The sequence below is a fragment of the Canis lupus genome, chromosome 17 (assembly GCF_048164855.1).
Source record: "Canis lupus baileyi chromosome 17, mCanLup2.hap1, whole genome shotgun sequence".
NCBI lineage: Eukaryota > Metazoa > Chordata > Mammalia > Carnivora > Canidae > Canis > Canis lupus.
Window position 1 is genome coordinate 3,625,890 of NC_132854.1, and position 18,161 is coordinate 3,644,050.

At 38.3% G+C, this 18,161-nt stretch overlaps 1 long non-coding RNA gene across 3 annotated transcripts; it reads right to left on the reverse strand.

Annotated features, from left to right (window-relative positions):
• Positions 1–440: 440 nt before the first annotated feature.
• LOC140607836 (uncharacterized) lies at positions 441–18,158 on the reverse strand. 3 transcript variants are annotated; one of them, XR_012009740.1, is made up of 4 exons: positions 18,020–18,158; positions 17,308–17,356; positions 9,585–9,672; positions 441–705 (listed from the first exon to the last, which is right to left on the reverse strand). It is a non-coding gene; the product is annotated as an uncharacterized lncRNA (long non-coding RNA). The 3 variants fall into 3 exon arrangements; XR_012009742.1 differs by lacking the exon at positions 17,308–17,356 and having other exon boundaries at positions 17,992–18,157; XR_012009741.1 differs by lacking the exon at positions 17,308–17,356 and having other exon boundaries at positions 18,020–18,148.
• Between the last annotated feature and the right edge of the window lie 3 nt (positions 18,159–18,161).

The following is an 18,161-nucleotide window of genomic DNA, read 5'->3' on the forward strand; positions in this document are numbered from 1 at the left end:
GAGGGAGGAGCTGGCTTTGGAGAGGGACGGAGGAGCTGACCCTGTGAGCTGTTAACCACTCAGGACTCTCTGGGTAGGCTCGCTGCAAACATTAAGATTATTCTGGGCTTTGTTACGTCTTCTTCAAGAATGAAAAGAAAAATTTAATATAAAGACCGTACTATTCTATACTCACATGTTATTACCCACCTGCTGCACTGAAAAGCTTTACAATTATTATTAATGTATTTGCGGCGATTATCAAAGAAATAGGCATTCCTTACATTTAGAAAATTGCAACCCATAAGAGGCATCCCATTTATCATGCATTTAGCTTCTGAGACATAATGAATCGTTCTTCTGATAATTATCAAAGCTGACTGTTTATGGAAGAAACACCCTCTCCATAAATCTTGAAAAATTGCATATCCTTATAAGTGAACCACATCCCAAACTTTGGAAATCATTGCAAACATTTATTGACTATTTAGAGCTGACAAATGGTAAACAGAAATGTCATTTTGTCATTAGTACTGAAAAAGCACGTTCTCCTCCCCCCCCACAACCCAAGTCTGCCGTTCCCTTTGATGAATTGGTCGATTATTTCAAATAATATCGTTGCACAAATAGGCATTAACATGAGTGATGGCAGCATGTCACTTCTTCCGAGTTGCCTTCAGAGGGTCTGCATGTGACAGCTCGCACAGAGGCTTCAGGCCTGTATTTCTGCAATGAGAAGAGGCTTCTCGCAGTGGATCCTTTCATCACCGCTGGCTCACCTACCTGAAAGACGTCCTCGAGTCAAGATGGGCAGACTTCCTCATGCACAACTAACCTGTATTTTCACGGGAACTGAAAGATGATTAATCGGTTGAAAACAGTTAATTTGTTTAGTGTGTCAAACCCAAGACTGAGCCTCAAGGTTTAAATGTTACAGGGGAGGGTGCTTTTTGACATTTAAAAGGAAAACAGGAAAAGTAAGAAGAGAGGGAGAAAAAGTCAGATATTTTCAGTGAAGAGACTCAAAGGTGGAGAATTTTGAGAGATTCCAGACAACCCACCGTTTTACATACTAGCAAAGCCAAGCCCAGAGGTGCCACAATTTGGCAAGTTTAAAGAGTGAAAAAAGGCATCTAAGAGAGTTCTGGTGCTGCTGGGTGGTGCTGGGGATGCTCTGCTGGGAGAGGTGGTCACCCCCAGCCCCACTGCATCATCGCAGGGGGGCTCGATTTTGTTAGAATAGGACCATGCTGAAGGATTTTGATAGAAAATAAGACTACTCCCCTATCCTGGGAAGATAGAGATTGGAGTATTGTCTGGAGGGATGTGGCCCCCCGGGGCGGGGGTGGGTATCAGCACTCACCCCTGCGGACCTCAGCCCTGAGCTTGCTCCCAAAGGAAAGCTGTCAGGGCAGGAGCGGCCCACCCCTGAGGCCACACACATCCCTAGGACCCCGGCCTGCCCTTGCTAGCTGCGGCTGCCGCTGCGCAGTGCTAGAGCTTGCTACAGGTTGCTCAGTGGATTATATGCTCTTCCACATAGGAGTTCTTGGTTATGCCTCTCGAGGTATGCTACCAGAGCTTAAAAGTAAAAATGCCTTAAAATTGACCTTACCTTGTAGTAATTGGGCGGTGACAGAGACTTATTACTTTCATCACTTTTTAAAACTTTATATAAATATTGAAAAAGTTTGCATATTGGCCATGGTTTTTCCTTCCTTCCTTCCTTCCTTCCTTCCTTCCTTCCTTCCTTCCTTCCATCCTTCCCTCTGGAATTTAGAGAATGTTAACTTTGACTATCTTTTTACTATCACAAGATCTATTATATTTCTACAGATGTCAAAACTCCTTTTAAACTACTATCCATGGCATGGCACTTTAAAAGACATTATTTTAAATTTCTTACTGTGGAAATTTCAAACCTATAGGAAGTATTGAGAGAGGATAACATAGTAAGTTCATATGCTGACCACCTAGCTTCAAAAGTTAGCTCTCTGCGTCTCTTGTAAATAAATAAATAAATAAAATCTTCTTAAAAAAGGATCAAAATGGCTTCAGTGAAGTTCAATTTGAAAGTAACCTGCCCTCCTCCCTTCTCAGGACCCAGATACCACCTAGGAAACCTGAGGAAGCAGGCTGGCAGCACAGACACAATTCCTGTCCAAACCAGCTAGATCCTGTATTTCCCTGTAAATCCCCGCAGCCCCTTCCTGTGGGTGGGCCTGCAGGTGTTGGAAGGCCACAGCCTGCCCTGTAAAGCAATAAAGCCAATTGTTCCTCTTTATCTCAACCCTGTCCTCCTGGTACATTTTGGGTCTGAAGCATGGAGGTAGGTCAGTTTTCCACAACAACATCATTTCTTCCATGAATATTTTAATGCATTTCTGCAAGGTAAGGATTCTTTGGAAATGTGATCTCAACACCATTATCACACTAAAAAATTATCAATAATTCCTTACTATTTCTAAATATCCACTCAGTGTCACATTTTCCTGATCTTCTCTTCCTTTCTTATGGTTTGCTTGATTCAGGAATTTGGTAAAGGTCCAAACACAGCAATTGCTTGACTTGTCTCTCAAATCGCTTTTAATAAATAACAATGTGGCTTCTGCTGTCTTCCTTGTAGTTTATTATTTTTTTAAGATCTTATTTTTTAAGGAATCTCTACCCCCGATGTGGGGCTCGAACTTGTAACTCCGAGATCAAAGGTCACACGCGCTTCTGACTAAACCCACTGTATATCCCATTGCAGTTTATTAGTTGAAGGAACCTGGTTGTTTGTCCACATTTTGCCATGTCTCTGTGTAATTCCTTTGTGTCCTGTATTTTCTGCAAATTGGTACTTAGACCTAGAGATTCAATGAGATTTGAGTTATGATTTTATTTTATTTTACTTTTTATGCAAGAATTCCTTATAGGCAGTATAAGGGTTTCGATCAGGAAGTGTGTGATGTCTGGCCATCCCTCCTTTTGTAAAGATAGCTTTCATTAATAATCTGCCTAGAGTAGATTAAAAATAATTTAGGAGTTGTAAAATGGTGATATATTAATGTGATCATTCCTTTTTAATTTACTGTCTAAAATGCGTCTATAAAGAATATCTTTCCCTCACATACTATCCAATTACCCTGAGGTAAATTCTACTAGAAAATCTACAGAAACCATTATATATGCTTGGTTATGTCTTCTTATTTACTAGTTTTCAAAACAATGCGTTGTTTCCTAGTACACTCTAAATACGACGTATGAAATTAGAGTATTATTATAAACACATAAATTAACATCTTTGAGGTACTTCCACTTATTTATATTAAATTTATCCATTGTTGGCTAGTGAAAGTCTCTTGAAAGTGGCTCCTGAATTCTTTGGTCATAAGTCCAGGAATCTTTGGTAGCTTCTTGCTTTCTGAAATGACTAGATATTACAGACTTATCTTGAACGTTTTCTTCCTCAAGCTGGAAGCAGTCACTTCACCAAGGAGTCATGATTCCTTTTAGTGGGAAACAGTATTAGAGACCACTGTTTTGGTGGTAGGAGTGCTAATCGTTCCTGGATTAGTCACTGTTTCTAGACATTTTCAGAGGACAGAGCTACACACACACACACACACACACACACACATGCACACACATATCCACAAAGATGAGATACAATGTGAGTTCATATTGATTGATAATTGCAAATTAAATTCAGGGCTACAGAGTCTTATTCACTTCAACCACTTTACATGTGTATCCTTTTCCATGTTGTAAATTCCCATTTTCAATGACAACATGATTGCTCATTTGATTTATCTCACACCAATTACTCATTTTACACATGGTGTGATAGTGTCTCAGGATGACTACCTCAATATTATCACCAACAGTACGATTATTGAAAAGAGGATAATATTGTTCTCCAGTTCCGTTTTAGCATCCAAACCACTATGGAAGTTCAGTTCATTAATATTCCCTAAAGTTACTTGCAAGTTTTCCCCTCTATATGGATATGCCACTAACCTGTTAAAAGTTAGGTTCATTGTTTTGATTTGGCTTTTGCTTTTTAAAAAATTGCCAACTTATATTAATTTTATTTAAGATTACATCAGGTATTTCCGTGGGCTTTTTGTCAAATGTACAAATGGAAACACTAGCTTCAGACAGGGAAGACTGGCTTTCATTGAGGTCATCTCTCCTTCATATTCCCTCCACCCCTCGACACACACTATTTTTGAAGGTCATTGTGTGGAAAACACTCCTGTGTTTTCTTCTCGAGTGCTCATACCGACCACTTCTGTGAGCATATGTGAATCAGCTTTTCCCCATCAGTTCTCCAGCTCCACAGCAGGCATTGACAGGGCATTCTATCAGCTCTATCAGCTCAATTCTGATGCTACCAGGAGACAGACTCAGATCCCACAGGTAAGGGACTCAATCCTACAAGGTTCATTAACTCATTCATTTATCCAACCAGTGAGTTTTGAGTCCCTGTTACCGACCAGAGTTCTGGGCATTGTGGTAATTGGTAGAGAGACAGGAGTTAACAAAGTGGACACAGGTCCTACCCATGTATCCCACAGAGAGCTTATGATCTGTGTGGGGAGAGAGTCATTAAAGAGAAAATACACAATAATTTTTTTACAATTGTGATAAGTATTGCTGACCTTGAATCTTCTAGTGCTCTGTACTCAGAAACCTATATTAGCAGATGAGTCCAGCACTACTCTAAGTACTTACAAGCATGAACTGTAAGCAGTATTGTCTGAATTAAATTATAGATAACCAAACAAGCAGTAAGGAAGATTAATACATCTTTTCAAGTCATGCTCCCATTTCCCTCTTCTTTGTTAGTCTCTTAGATGTACCAACTCATTTCTTTCTTCCATTTATGCCCCAATCCTCTGAAAACTCATTTCTGCTTCCTCTAATATTACTGAACATACTTCTTCTAAGAGCCCTCATGGAACTTCTGACTCAGGCCAAAATGTAGTGGTTGGTACTAGACTAGCCCTCAAGCCACAAACAGCTAGAAAAGTGGTATAAAATATGTGTTTTGCAGATATCAGACAAAAGAAAGTATGGGAACATAATCCATGATAGGAAAGACACGAATGAGGTGGTCCCTTGGTCTTGGCTTTCTGCCTGAATGATTCTTCTACATTATGGCCCGGGAAGGGGGAGCCCAAGCAGAGCACAGGGCCTCACGGAGGTGAGGTGATAGAGATCAGAAATCAGGGACGCTGAGACTGCTGGTTCAAAGGTAACTTCACAGAGAATGCATACCTGGAATTTGTGGGGCAAACACAAATTCCCTGACAACCAGGGACCACTCAGAGAATGAACTCCAGTCTACTGTGAGTTTCCCTTGGGTCTCTGTTAGAACATTCTTCTGAACTAATGGTAGAGTACAGAACAACTAATATGGAAAGATAACTATCAGGGGACTCTGAGCTAAAAAAAACTACTGAGGTTCACATATTGCTGGGAGATATTTCCCTTCCATCTAACTTGAGTGGAAAGACCTCGTTGAACACCAGGACATGCAGCAGAGCCTCTAGAAAGGTCATACCACAGGAGTAAGGCTAAACTAGCCTTCCCATAAATCCATTCTAACAAATCATAAAAACAACCCATCAAAGACTCATAAGGGTCAAGCTGATGCTCAAAGAAATTAACGGCCTTCCAAAACAAAGCCCACTGCTCTGGAGGGAAGGCAGGTATTCAGACACTGAACAATATGCATGATGTCAAAGCAGGACATGTGGCCCATAACCAGAAGAAAAGTCAGTTAATAGAAACAGAGCTAGCTGTGTCTTCCTAATTATCAAACCTAATTTTTTTTAAAGATTTTCTTTCTTTGTTCATGAGAGACACAGAGACAGAGAGACACAGGCAGAGGGAGAAACAGGTTCCCTGCGGGGAACCAGATGCAAGACAGAATCCCAGGACCCCGAGATCACAACCTGAGTCAAAGGCAGATGCTCAACCACTGAGTGACCCAGGTGCCCCTCAAACCTAAAGATTTCAGTTTAGTTGTGATCTTCCTACTTGCCCTTGTGTTGCATGATGCCTGTGACCATTTCTCCCACCAGATCAGTATCTTCTATTCATGAGATATGCCGGTTAGCACCACTTCCAGCATCCCTACTTGGCTCTTCACCTGTTCTTGGGCAGGCCTTCTTCCTAAGTATTAGTCTTCCTCATGGCTTTATTTCTTTTGCCTCTTTCTGACTGTCACAATGAGTTTTCTTGGATAGTTTCATTTACTCCTTTATCTTCAACTAAAAATTTATTCAGAATAAATTTCAGAAGCTTCTGTTTATATTATAATAAAATGTTATAGTAATTATTATAATGTCCGTCTGCATTAGACTTCATCGAACGTTACGCTCTTGTCCTGTGTGGTCACATAACTCCAGCGTGATGAAAGGTTTGGGCACTCCTTAATATAGAAGGAAACGAAAGCTCAGTGAGATTAAGGTACTTGCTCAAGGTCACCTGTCTGGGAAGTGGTTTGGCGCAATCTAGAATCTAGGATTTCTGCTCTTTGTACCATGCTCTTTACAAATCCGAGTTTCCTAGAGTATAAGTTTCGGATCCCACAAAGGCTAAATACATAGTAGATTATCTCATATTCAGTAGTCATGACACCTGCTGCTGAGAAATTAGCTGAAGATTTCATTTCATTTTGAAAAAGAAAAGTCTCCTTTTTGGGCAGCGATGTGTACAGAGTTCCTTTGAATAATGTCTTTAAATGGACTGAGGCAAAGCCTCTCAGGTGATTCATGAATCACATTGACATTCCAAAGAGTCGGATTGCACAATGCACTTTTGACTTTCTCCCTCTGAGCAATTTCAACTATTTGTGCTCACATGTCCTGTCATGGAATTATGTGCCAATGCAGTTGTCGGTTTCATTAGAGACTAGGATTCTTATCTGTGTGGAAACAGGCAGGAAAGTCCAGGGTAACTCCAATATCAGGCCTTGCTTGAGTTGCTTACATTTTTATTTAAATCAGTATTCACTTTCTTTATAGGGAGTCCAGTGACTTACATAACAAGCATCTGTCTATGGTGATGACAGCTTCCTTATGCAGTTCATGCCCTATCATGGCAGTCAGGAATGCTACACGCATTTTCCTCCCTTAACCCAGGCATCTCTAATATGCTCTTTGATGTAATCCCATAGTGTCTGGTTTGATAGCTGACCTGGGAAGTCAAGTGGTTTGACTCATTTTGACTTTTCTGTTTGCTTTAGCACATTCATGTCTGGGTCAGACTCAGAGGTCCTCAGAAAAGAACTGTCCCTTTCCCCATGTTACACACACACACACACACACACACGTGTGCACACACGCACACACCACCACCAAGAACAACAAACACTGAAACACAAGCACACAAATAAACAAAAAAAACTCTGACAAAACTAAATTTTCACTGAAATCCTTTTCAATTGTACAATTCAAAATGTAAAAGTATTAAAGCAACACTTATTCTAAAGTAACCTAAGAGCAGTATTGTAAATTAGTGCCTCTGTCACAGGTCTGACTCCAACACATATCTTTTATGTCCCTCTGTGCTGCACACCTGATTGTACAGCTAAACTCTGTTAAACAGTTAAACTTGTGTTGTTTTCAAAGGAGAAACAAATTTCATATTTATAGGAATTAGCATTTTTAAATGCTATACAGTTTACACACTAGTGCCCTGTGCATATAGTGTTTATTTTTATGGGGGATGAAATAGTATTTTGTAACTCTCTGTTTTTCTTTCAAGATGAAAGATGCATGCTTGCTGCTGGAAAGTGAAAGTGAGGATGAAGTGAGTAAGGGTGGGAGACAGAGTTGAGAGTGTCATCTCTGAATCCCTTCGGCCCAGTGTGCCTGTGTTGCACAAACACCTCACTGCAGCGGAAGTGTGGGTCTCTACTGGTTTTCGAGTTCTGTGTTATATTTGTCTCACACTTCATCATACCAGGGCAATGCTTACTGCTACACAATTTTTAGTGTTTCTATTTTCCTAATGTGTAACCACATACCACATCAGTAGAATGTGCTTGGTGACAGGCTATATTTCCTCTTGCAAATAACCTAAACAAATACAGTTCTATATGTTTCTTGCCACCTTGAAGTAATTAGTTTTAAAATGGAATCATATTGCTGGCTGTGGCGATTAAATTGGCATGAAAGCAAGATAGGGTTTTGTTGACTTGTGTTTCTAGAAAATATACAGTGTTGATTTCACTGGAAAATATTTACATCAGTGGTTTAATAAAAGAGTACTGTGAGACTGTTTGCCAGGATACACAAAATCTGAAATTGAAACTGGTGATCAAAATACACTATGCGAGCCCCCAAATCTAAAATCTAAAATTGGGATTTTGCAAGACCTTCAGCAGCACCAGCATGCATGGAAACTTGATTCTGTCACACATTAAGGGCCATACCGTTGGTACCAGTGAGTAGAGCTGCCCTAGGAACTCTGCAGGGGTTTCTTATTATCCCACCTGATAAGCAAGGAAACTGAGGTTCATATCATGTCAGTAATTTATCCAAAGTCAGAAAGATAGATAGCCGGAGAGATGAGATTTGAACAAAACCTTTAAAACCCATTCTATATTTTGATAATCTGCCTTTTATTAGGTTATTCTATATTTAAAAAAAAAAGACGGTTTCCCATGTTCGTTAGTGACAAGAATGCTTATTCTCAGTCCCATAAATATTTAAATCAGATTTGTACTAAGTTTCTTTAGAATTCGCAAGTTATGTTAAGATGATGTTCCGTTCAAAGGCAGATAAAAAGGGAGCAGAACCAGGAGTCAGAAAATTGGGTATAGAGCTGTAGTGGCCATCGCTGCCTATGTGCTAGGTTTCTATAAGCCTCTTGGATTTTTTTGTGACATAATTTCCTTCATCTGTGCAGTAAAGGACTTAGCTAATAATCTTTATACTCTTTAATAATCTTTATGCTCTCTTATTGCTCAGTTTCTGTCCTTCAATCTCTATGGCTTGTCTACTTCATAATCAGCAAGATTAAATAGAAACAGGTTTTGATTAAATGATATAGTATGGCCTGTGGGGATTGGCCCCTGGCAAACATGAGGACTGGCCTTCAACAGAGTCCCCAGAGAGACTGCCACGTGTCTAGGAGCACCCCTTCAGATGGCCCTGGGTCACATGGGTGTCGCCCTGTCACCTCTAAAGCTTCACCAACATGGATTATATAAGTTTTCTCTGATTTGAGGAAGAACTTGTATAATGGAAAGTTAGTTTTAGCGTGTCAGATTAGAATAGATTATTTGGCTGAAAATTCTCAATGCTGAAAAATAATTGCATTCAAATCAGGCATTTACCTAAGCTGTTTTCTTCTATGCTGATTTGCTATCAATGAAAGGAGTGCTGGCCCCTCTTTCCAGTACCCATTTTATTTGCTTTCAATATAGTGATGTCTAAGAAATATGTAGAATTTAAAGTAAATATGATTCAAAATGTTTAAGCATTTTACTCTTCTCTTTAAAAACTATGTAATCCTAGAGTTTATTGTTCAATTTCAAAATCTGTTTTGATATATATATATATATAGATAAATAAGTAAATTTATTATGAAAGCAGGAATCTTACTTCAATAGGGGTTTTGTAATCTTCTCACCTAGACTGCAAACGCTGTACAGGCACACCTTAGAGACATTGTGGGTTTCCTTCCAGACCACTGCAGTAAAGTGAATATCACAATAAAGCAAGTCAAATGATTTTTTTGGGTTCCCAGGGCATATAAAAGTTACATTTACACTATACTGTAGTTTATTAAGTGTGCAATAGCATTATGTCAACAAAGGCAATGTACCTACCTTAACTGAAAAATACTTTATTGCTAAAAAATACTAACCATCGCTCGAGCTTTCAGAGAGTCATAATCACAGATCAAAGATCACTACAACAAATACAAGGATGAAAAATTTTGAAATATTGTGGGAATTACTTAAGTGTGACAGAGACACAAAATGAGCAAAAATTTTAGGAAAAATAGGATCGGTAAACTTGTTTGACTCAAGGTTGCCACAAACCTTCCATTTGTAAAAACAAAACAAAACAAAACAAACAACAACAACAAAAAAACACAGTATCTGTGAAGTACGATAAAGCAAAAGCAAAGTGCAATAAAATAAGGTATGCCTGCATTAAATTTGGGTCCCCAAACTTTGGTTAAGATAGACGGAGCTAGACTATTCTGTGGTGACAGACCCCCCAAAGCTCAGTTGGTGTGACACAAAGTTCTTTGTCTCACTTATGTCTAAGCCTCACGTGGGTCCAGCAGTTGTCTTCCAAGTCTGTATGAGGGACCCAGCATCCTGCCATTTTAAACATGTGGTAAAAGAGAGCACAAGTAGCACGTACAGAGGTTTCTGTGGTCAGAAATGGGCTTTGGTGAAAACACAGCATTATGTCCGCCACAATTCCTCATCTGAATTTAGCGTGATACTTTCTTCTCTTGAGGAAAGAGGCAAATACATCTTCTTCACCACACACCTCAAAACTAAAGCAAAACAGAAGAAACTAAGAGGATGGCAAGAATGCTCCAAAAAATATTTGCTCAATCACAATGAACATTGTTCTTTTTTTTTTTTTTTGAACATTGTTCTTAAATATATACTGTTTGTGAACTCGAATAAGCAGATCCAGCTCCTAGAGTTCCACAGAGGACACTGACATTGATCCTTCTTCGGGTTACCACTTTTTAAAAAAAGGTTGTGCTTCAGACTAGGGAAGACTTTATAAGGTACATGACTTAGTTTCTTCAAAATAGAGTTTATAAAGAAAACCTAACAGATGGAAGGGAACTGAAATGTCATAAAATACTTATGACACATATCAATTGCAGCTGTGAACCTTATTTGGATTCTGATTCAAAAAACCATTAAAAAATGGGACATTTACGAGAAAATTAGAAGTTTGTATACTAACTAGATATTTGATCACATTAGAAATTATTAATTTTTAGGTATAAGAATAAAATCGCGGGCAGCCCGGGTGGCTCAGTGGTTTAGCGCCGCCTTCAGACCAGGGTGTGATCCTGGGGACCCAGGATCGAGTCCCACGTCAGGCTCCCTGCATGGAGCCTGCTTCTCTCTTTGCCTGTGTCTCTGCCTCTCTCTCTCTCTCTCTCTGTGTGTGTGTGTGTCTTTCATGAATAAATAAATAAAATCTTTAAAAAAAAAGAATAAAATCGCAATTGTGTCATTAAAATAAGCTTTCATATATTGTAGTGATACATACTAAAATATTTAAAACTTAAATAAGGTGATATCTAGGGCTTTTTTCAAATAATAAGGGAAGGGGGTGAGTGGGTTAGGAATAAAAGCAAACTAACCTTGGGTTAGTGATTTTTGAAGCTAAGGTCTGGGTACATTATGAAGATTTGTTTTATCATTCTATTTTGTTCATGTATATTATTTCCCACAATAAAAATTTTAAAACAACCCCCCATTACAGAATATTTTATTTAAGGGATTAATTTTTTTACTCTTGATTCACCTCTTTTTTTTTTTTTAAATATTTGGATTTCTCTTCCTGTTTACTTTTTGGGGAAAAAAAAAGTTCACTCATTTCACATTGATTATGGTTCTATGAGAGTCATCTTGAATAATCTGGGTAGAGAATGAAGATGCAGGTGCATGCAGCAGAATGTCCCCGGGATGGAGTGGATGCTGTCCTGGGTGCCTTGGGGCATGAAAGTGGTGTGTGCATCGATGGCTCTGATATGATATATTCATACAAGTGGCTGGTGAGATTATCTTTCATCACTTCCTGAGCATCTCCCTTGAATTTTCACGATTTCTTGAAAAAGATGAAGTCCCTTAAGTAGAAAGGATCATTTTCTGGAAAGAGGACTAAATTTTTTACCTTAGCAAATTTGACAGAACCTCTGCATCAAAAAATAAACAAATGAAAAAAAACCCCTTTTATTCCTAACCTAACAAATTGTGCTAGTTCAGTCATCATGAGAAATATTCTTCTCCAGGTATTTTGGGTCTTGCTTCTAGTCCCAAAGCTCTTGAGATTTAGCTACTATTACTTGGAACATTCTCAGTGCAGAATCCAGGGATCTCTAGAGTAAGCTCTGTGGTTACAGTTAAAGCCAACTATCGACTTTCTACAGAAACGACATTGCTTGGTTTCTCTTCCTGCTTTCCTTTCTTCTTTCTTTCTTTCTTTCTTTCTTTCTTTCTTTCTTTCTTTCTTTCTTTCTTTCTTTCTTTCTTTCTTTCTTTCTTTCTTTCTTTCTTTCTTTCTTTCTTTCTTTCTTTTCTTTCTCTTTCTTTCTTTCTTTCTTTCTTTCTTTCTTTCTTCTTTCTTTCTTCTTTCTTTCTTTCTTCCTTCCTTCCTTCCTTCCTTCCTTCCTTCCTTCCTTCCTTCCTTCTTTCTTTCTTTTCTTTTCTTTTCTTTTCCTTTTTCCTTCCTTCTTTTTCTTTCTTTCTTTCCTCTTTTGTCATCAGCATGCTTTATCAAAGGGATAAAGCTTTATTTGTAGTACTTGGAGTGAATGAGGAAAAATATTTATAAAGCTACAGTTCATAGTTTAAATCAGACCAAATGCCACGATCTTCCTTTCCAAGCTGAGGAAGTGGATTCCTCTTAAATCAGGCTCCTGAGAGAGAGCACCTAACCATTGTATCATATTTCAGGCCCTTTAACTGAACTGCAAATTATACTTTTAATATGATGAAAACTATTTTGATGACACTTCTGTATAGAGAATATGTCTTTCAGTATTCTTCATTCCTCTCCAATTGGTTTTCCATGATATCTTCCATGTAATTTAAAAAAAGAAAACAAACTTGTTAGAGAAAGAAAAGCCCCCATGATCCTGTCATTCTGAACATCCTGGCTTTCCTTGTCACACCCTTACATTTAAATGACCTCTATGTGGTACACCTATTCGATGTTGTATAATGAGCTCATAAAATGCCTTTGTGAACTATTAAGGTTGGAGTATCACTTGGAAAATGTCAGCATTAATTCAAGGAACTTAGAAGAAACCAATTAGCTTCCTCAAATCAACAATTCAGACTTGCAGGTGGTGTTCAGGGGATTCTTGATAATGAACGCTTAGCAATATTGATCTAGAAAACTCCCTACATTACTTTAAATAAATCCCATTGGCTCTTCTAGATAGGGAAGTCAAACTAAATTTGGCATTTGCTCAAATGACAATAGGAAAGAAGGTTGCTCTATAAACCAAACTAGACTTCAGAACCTTTAGCCAATCAGTCAGACAGAAATTATCTACTGAGCTTTCATCTTCTAAATAAAGACTGGAAATAAAAACAAGGAGTTCTGGCCCCACAGGACTATAAACATCACTATGTAGCACATAAAAAGTTGCAAAATCATTGCACTGTGCTTGGCTCCTTGCATGCTCAGGGAGCATTAGGGTTTTCCTTTGGAAGACTTGAGAAGAATCCATGATGAGAAAAGGAGTAGGGTATAAGACACATGGTGGGCAGTAATGAGATAGACATTTTGATTGATGAGAGCATTTTTTTACGACTTTGCAAGTTAAACCAAGGTGAATGTGTGATTAAGATTATCTTTATCACTTTTTTTAAAAGGATTTATTTATTTATTTATTTATTTATTTATTTATTTATTTATTTATTTATAGAGAAAGAAAGCATGAGCAGAGGGAGAGGGGAAGAGAATCTCAGACTCTGCATTGAGCATGGAGCCCAATGTGAGGTTTGATCTTACAACCCTGAGATCATGACCTGAACTGAAACCAAGTTGGACACTTAACCGACTGAGCCACTCTCGTGCCCCATTTTCTTTTTTCTTCTATATGACAAAGGGGTGAGTTTCTCCTGAAGGACATCTCCATCATTAAAGGTGGAGGATTGGAGGTCTTGAGAAAAGGAAAGATTTCTGTCTATCCTTATGGGGTCCCCCCCGGCTGGTTCAGTAGGTCCTGTCATCCTCACTTCATTTCCTTTCCTGTTTGCTCTGCTGACTTCAAGCTATAGCACCAGAACTCAGGGAAACAGCTTCCCATCGAGTGGTTCCCCAGCTCCTAGAGTTGCCTGAAGTTAAATATCTAAAACAAATCCTTTGTTACATATAATGGTTGATCACATCCTAGTGACTGCTTCCTTGACCAAAGGTAGACTCATTGAATTCATCAGTCTGTTCACAACCTTGCATTTGTCCTCCACCTGGCATTGTCTCATGACCTTGGAGACTAAGCTTTGATTTGTTTTCCCAATCAGTTAGTTAAAAGAATTAACTGAGCAACTGTCATGTGACAGTCGCTCTGCTAGGTAGAGACACAAGCTTGAATCTTTAAGGAGCTACAGTGAGAGAGACAGATATGAAGAGGAATATTTGCTGTGAAACCACTAAAGATGGAGCGTGTGAGTCTTCATTTAAAAGAATCTCTTCCAAAGCCCCATAATTAACATTTCTTTAAAAATTTAAAAATTTCTTTTTGAAACAGTTTTCCTTGGGTATAACTGACACGTACTAAACTGCATCTATTCATTATATAATCTGATAAGTTCTGATGTGTGTAGATGCCTGTGAAATGATTAAAACCATCATAATAATGAGCACATCCATCAACGCTCAATGTTTCCTCATGTTCCATTGTATGACTTTGTCACTATATATTAGTCTGGACTTTCTGAAAACGTATATAAAAAGGATCATACATTTTGTACTATTTTTGTCCATCTTCCTTCCCAGCATAATTACTTCGAGAGTCACCCATGTGGTAGTGTGTGCCTGGTTCACCCTTTCTGGTTGCTGGGCAGTATGTCTTTGTACTGATGCACTGCTGTTTATCTCTTCTCCTGCCGATGGACATTTGGATGGTTTCCAGTTTTGGTCTATTACAAATAAAGCTTCCATGAATATTCATCTGTAAGTCTCTGTATGGACATCCATTTTCATTTCTCTTCGGTAAATATAGAGAAGTGGAATGGTTGGATCCCATAAGAAATCTACATTTTTCAGAAACTTCCAAATTGTTTTCCAAACTGGTTATATTGTTTTATATCACCAACAGCAGTGTATGAAAGTTCAAGTCCCTTCACATCCTCACCAACACTTCATAGTATCAATCTTCATCATTTTAGCTATTGAAATTGGTATGTAGTGGCATCATAATGTGGTTTTACTTTTCCAAATGGCTAATGATGTGAGCATCTTTTCATGTGTTTATTGGTCATTCATATGCTTTCTTTGGTATGGTGTCTGTTTAAATAGTTTTGCATGGTTTTTTTTTTTGTTTTTTTTTTTGTATTGAGTTTTTTTGTTTCTGATTATTGAGCATAAAATTTCTTAGATATTTGGGACACTTATCCTTTATCAATATGTGATTTGTAACTCTTACATATTTATAATCTCTATTGTAATGTGCATAAATGTTTAGAAATATCATATATTATTTTTTAAAGATTTTATTTTTAATAATTTCTATACCCAACATGGGGCTTGAATTTACAATCCCAAGATCAAGAGTCAAATGTCCTACTGACTGAGACAACTGGGCACTCCAAGAATTACTTATATTCTTAATGAATTGAGTCTTTCATGAAATGACTTTATCTTTGGTAATCTTTGCTCTGAAATCTATTTTGTGTGATATTAATGCAGTTACTCTAGTTTTATGTCTATCAGTTTTAGCATAATGTACTTCCATAGTTTTACTTTTAACTTCTTTGTGTATCTTTTTTTTTTTTTTTTTAAGTAGGCTCCATACCCAGCACAGAGACCAACATGAGGCCTGAACTCACAACCCTGAGATCAATACCTGAACTGAAATCAAGAGTTGGGTGCTCAATTGATTTGCCCAACCAGACACCCCTGTGTGTCTATTTTTAAAGTACATTTTTAAAATGCAGTATAGGGTTGGTTCTCAGGTTTTCTTGTCTACTGTGACAACCTCTATCTTTTAATTGAGGTGTTTAGAGCATTTACATGTAGTATGATTATTGGCATGGTAAGGTTTAAGCTAACCATCCCTTGATTTGTTTTGTTTGTCTCATCTATTCTTTTTTTCCCCCATTACTCCTTTTCCCCTGCCTTCTTGTGAATTGAGTATTTTTTATAATTCTACTTCATCTCTTATATTGGCTTACAGGATATAACATTTATATCTAATTTGTTATTTCAGTGGTTTCTTTAGGGTGTACAGCATACATTTGAAACTTAGAGCAAAATGTCCATGGTGTTATGTCACCTCACAATACTACAGGATCTCACAATGTTGCACTTCCAAATAAACAGTCACGTATGGGTCGGCATCTTTGTCAGGTAAAAAGGAAGGATAGAGGAGACTGTTAACTTTAAATTGATATGAATTAATTCAAGTAATTAATAATTATTTTATTATTATACATTATACACAGCATGTTAATTATACTAGTCAAACTATTAGTATCTCACTGTAGTATATGTTATTACTTATTATGTATGTAATTCATTCATTTAATTCAAATTCTTGAAATTAGAAAGTTCTTTTTAAAAATATTTTATGTATTTATTGGGGGGAGAGAGAGAGAGAATGGGAGCAGGGGCAGATGGAGAGGGAAAGAATCCCAAGCAGACTCTGTGCTGAGTGTGGAGCCCAGTGTGGGGCTCAATGTGGAGCTTGGTTCTACGACCCTGAGATCATGACTTGAGCTGAAACCAGGAGGTGGATGTTGAACCAACTGAGCTATACAGATGCCTCAGAAGGTTCATTTTGAATTAATGTTATGTAGCAGGTGATGACACTTAACTCTTATCTCATGCAGTATGAAGAAGAAGGAAAAGGAGGGGAGTAGGAGGAAAATGATGCAGAAGGACAAGGAAGAGAGGAGATAAAACTGCTGCCTAATCTAGAGCACACTTATGAACCTCCTTCTTAAATATAGGAGTTGTTTTCTGTAAGAACTAGCTTTTCCACAAGTCTTCTCCGAGTTGTGAAAAGACACAGTTTGTTTCCCTTAGCCTCAACTACCTGCTGGCTTATCCTCACATTCCACCTGGGTTGCCGTCAGGAGCGTTATTTATTCTCCTCATCTTGCTCTGCCTCTCAAAGACTCTGCACATCTTCCCTGAGCTCAAAATCGGACCCTTTGAAACAAGTTTCCATTAACTGCCAACATTCTACTCCTTACGCGCTTGGCTGTAACTGTTCTGTCACCATAACGGATTTTTTCTTTCCCCTCGACAGATGAATTCTTTTTGTTTTCCTGATACTGGTTTATGTGATGCTTGCTATGTGTTCACTCCTTTTATAGAAGCAGGAACAGAAGGGAATGGGGACACAGTGGGAGGAAAGAGGCCCCCAAGAGCATATGATCACCTGTCCCTGCTCCACGCTGCCCCATCTTCATGCTCCCAGCTTCTGGTATCTAAGGTCCAAAGGAAAATGCACACACAGATGTCTCAGCTTTTCTCACCTCAGAAAAAGCATCTCAGGAAGTCACAGCACAATAATAGGTCTTATTCCTTAACATTAATAAAGCCTACAGTGATGGATGCTGAATATAAAACAGGTTGGTGTAATATCTGCTTTTTGAAAAGCTGAAACTCAAAAGATAGGTTAGAGTAGGCAAATTCTACAGATGGACAAAGGATGGAAGAAAATAGGAGGGAAAGGGACAGACACCAGATGGTCAACTCTGCACTTCCTGTCTGCTTTTCCTCCAGGATCATTCTTCTGGGGAAGGACCCCAGGACTTTCTAGAAGAGATTTCTCTTTCTCTCTCCTTTGTTCCATTAGCTTGTTTGTATTTAATCAAGGTTTGCTGTAAACAGTAAAGCCAAGCTTCTCTTAATCATGCTTGCCATTAGGAGGTTTAAATACAAAACTCCTACTCAAAATTACAGCTACATTTTGATGAAAAACCTTCCCAACCCACCTCATTTTACATTTTTTCCCATTGGTTTTCTAAACTAGGACTGGAAAGTGCTAATAAGAGTGTTTTGGAACTCAGAGTTATTTGTGGTTTTCTAAGTCGCTTAAAAAAAATTTGGTCCCACTTACTGCCTTATCACCACTAATCAGGGCTTACGTGTGACTGGAAAATTAGAACTTTCACACGTGGCAGGCAGGAGACAGAGAGGCATGGTCTCAGAAAGAAAACATCCAAACACTGATGTGATTACTAAGGACAGAATATTCCCTTGTACCCGTGTGGTTCTGGAAGTCATCCA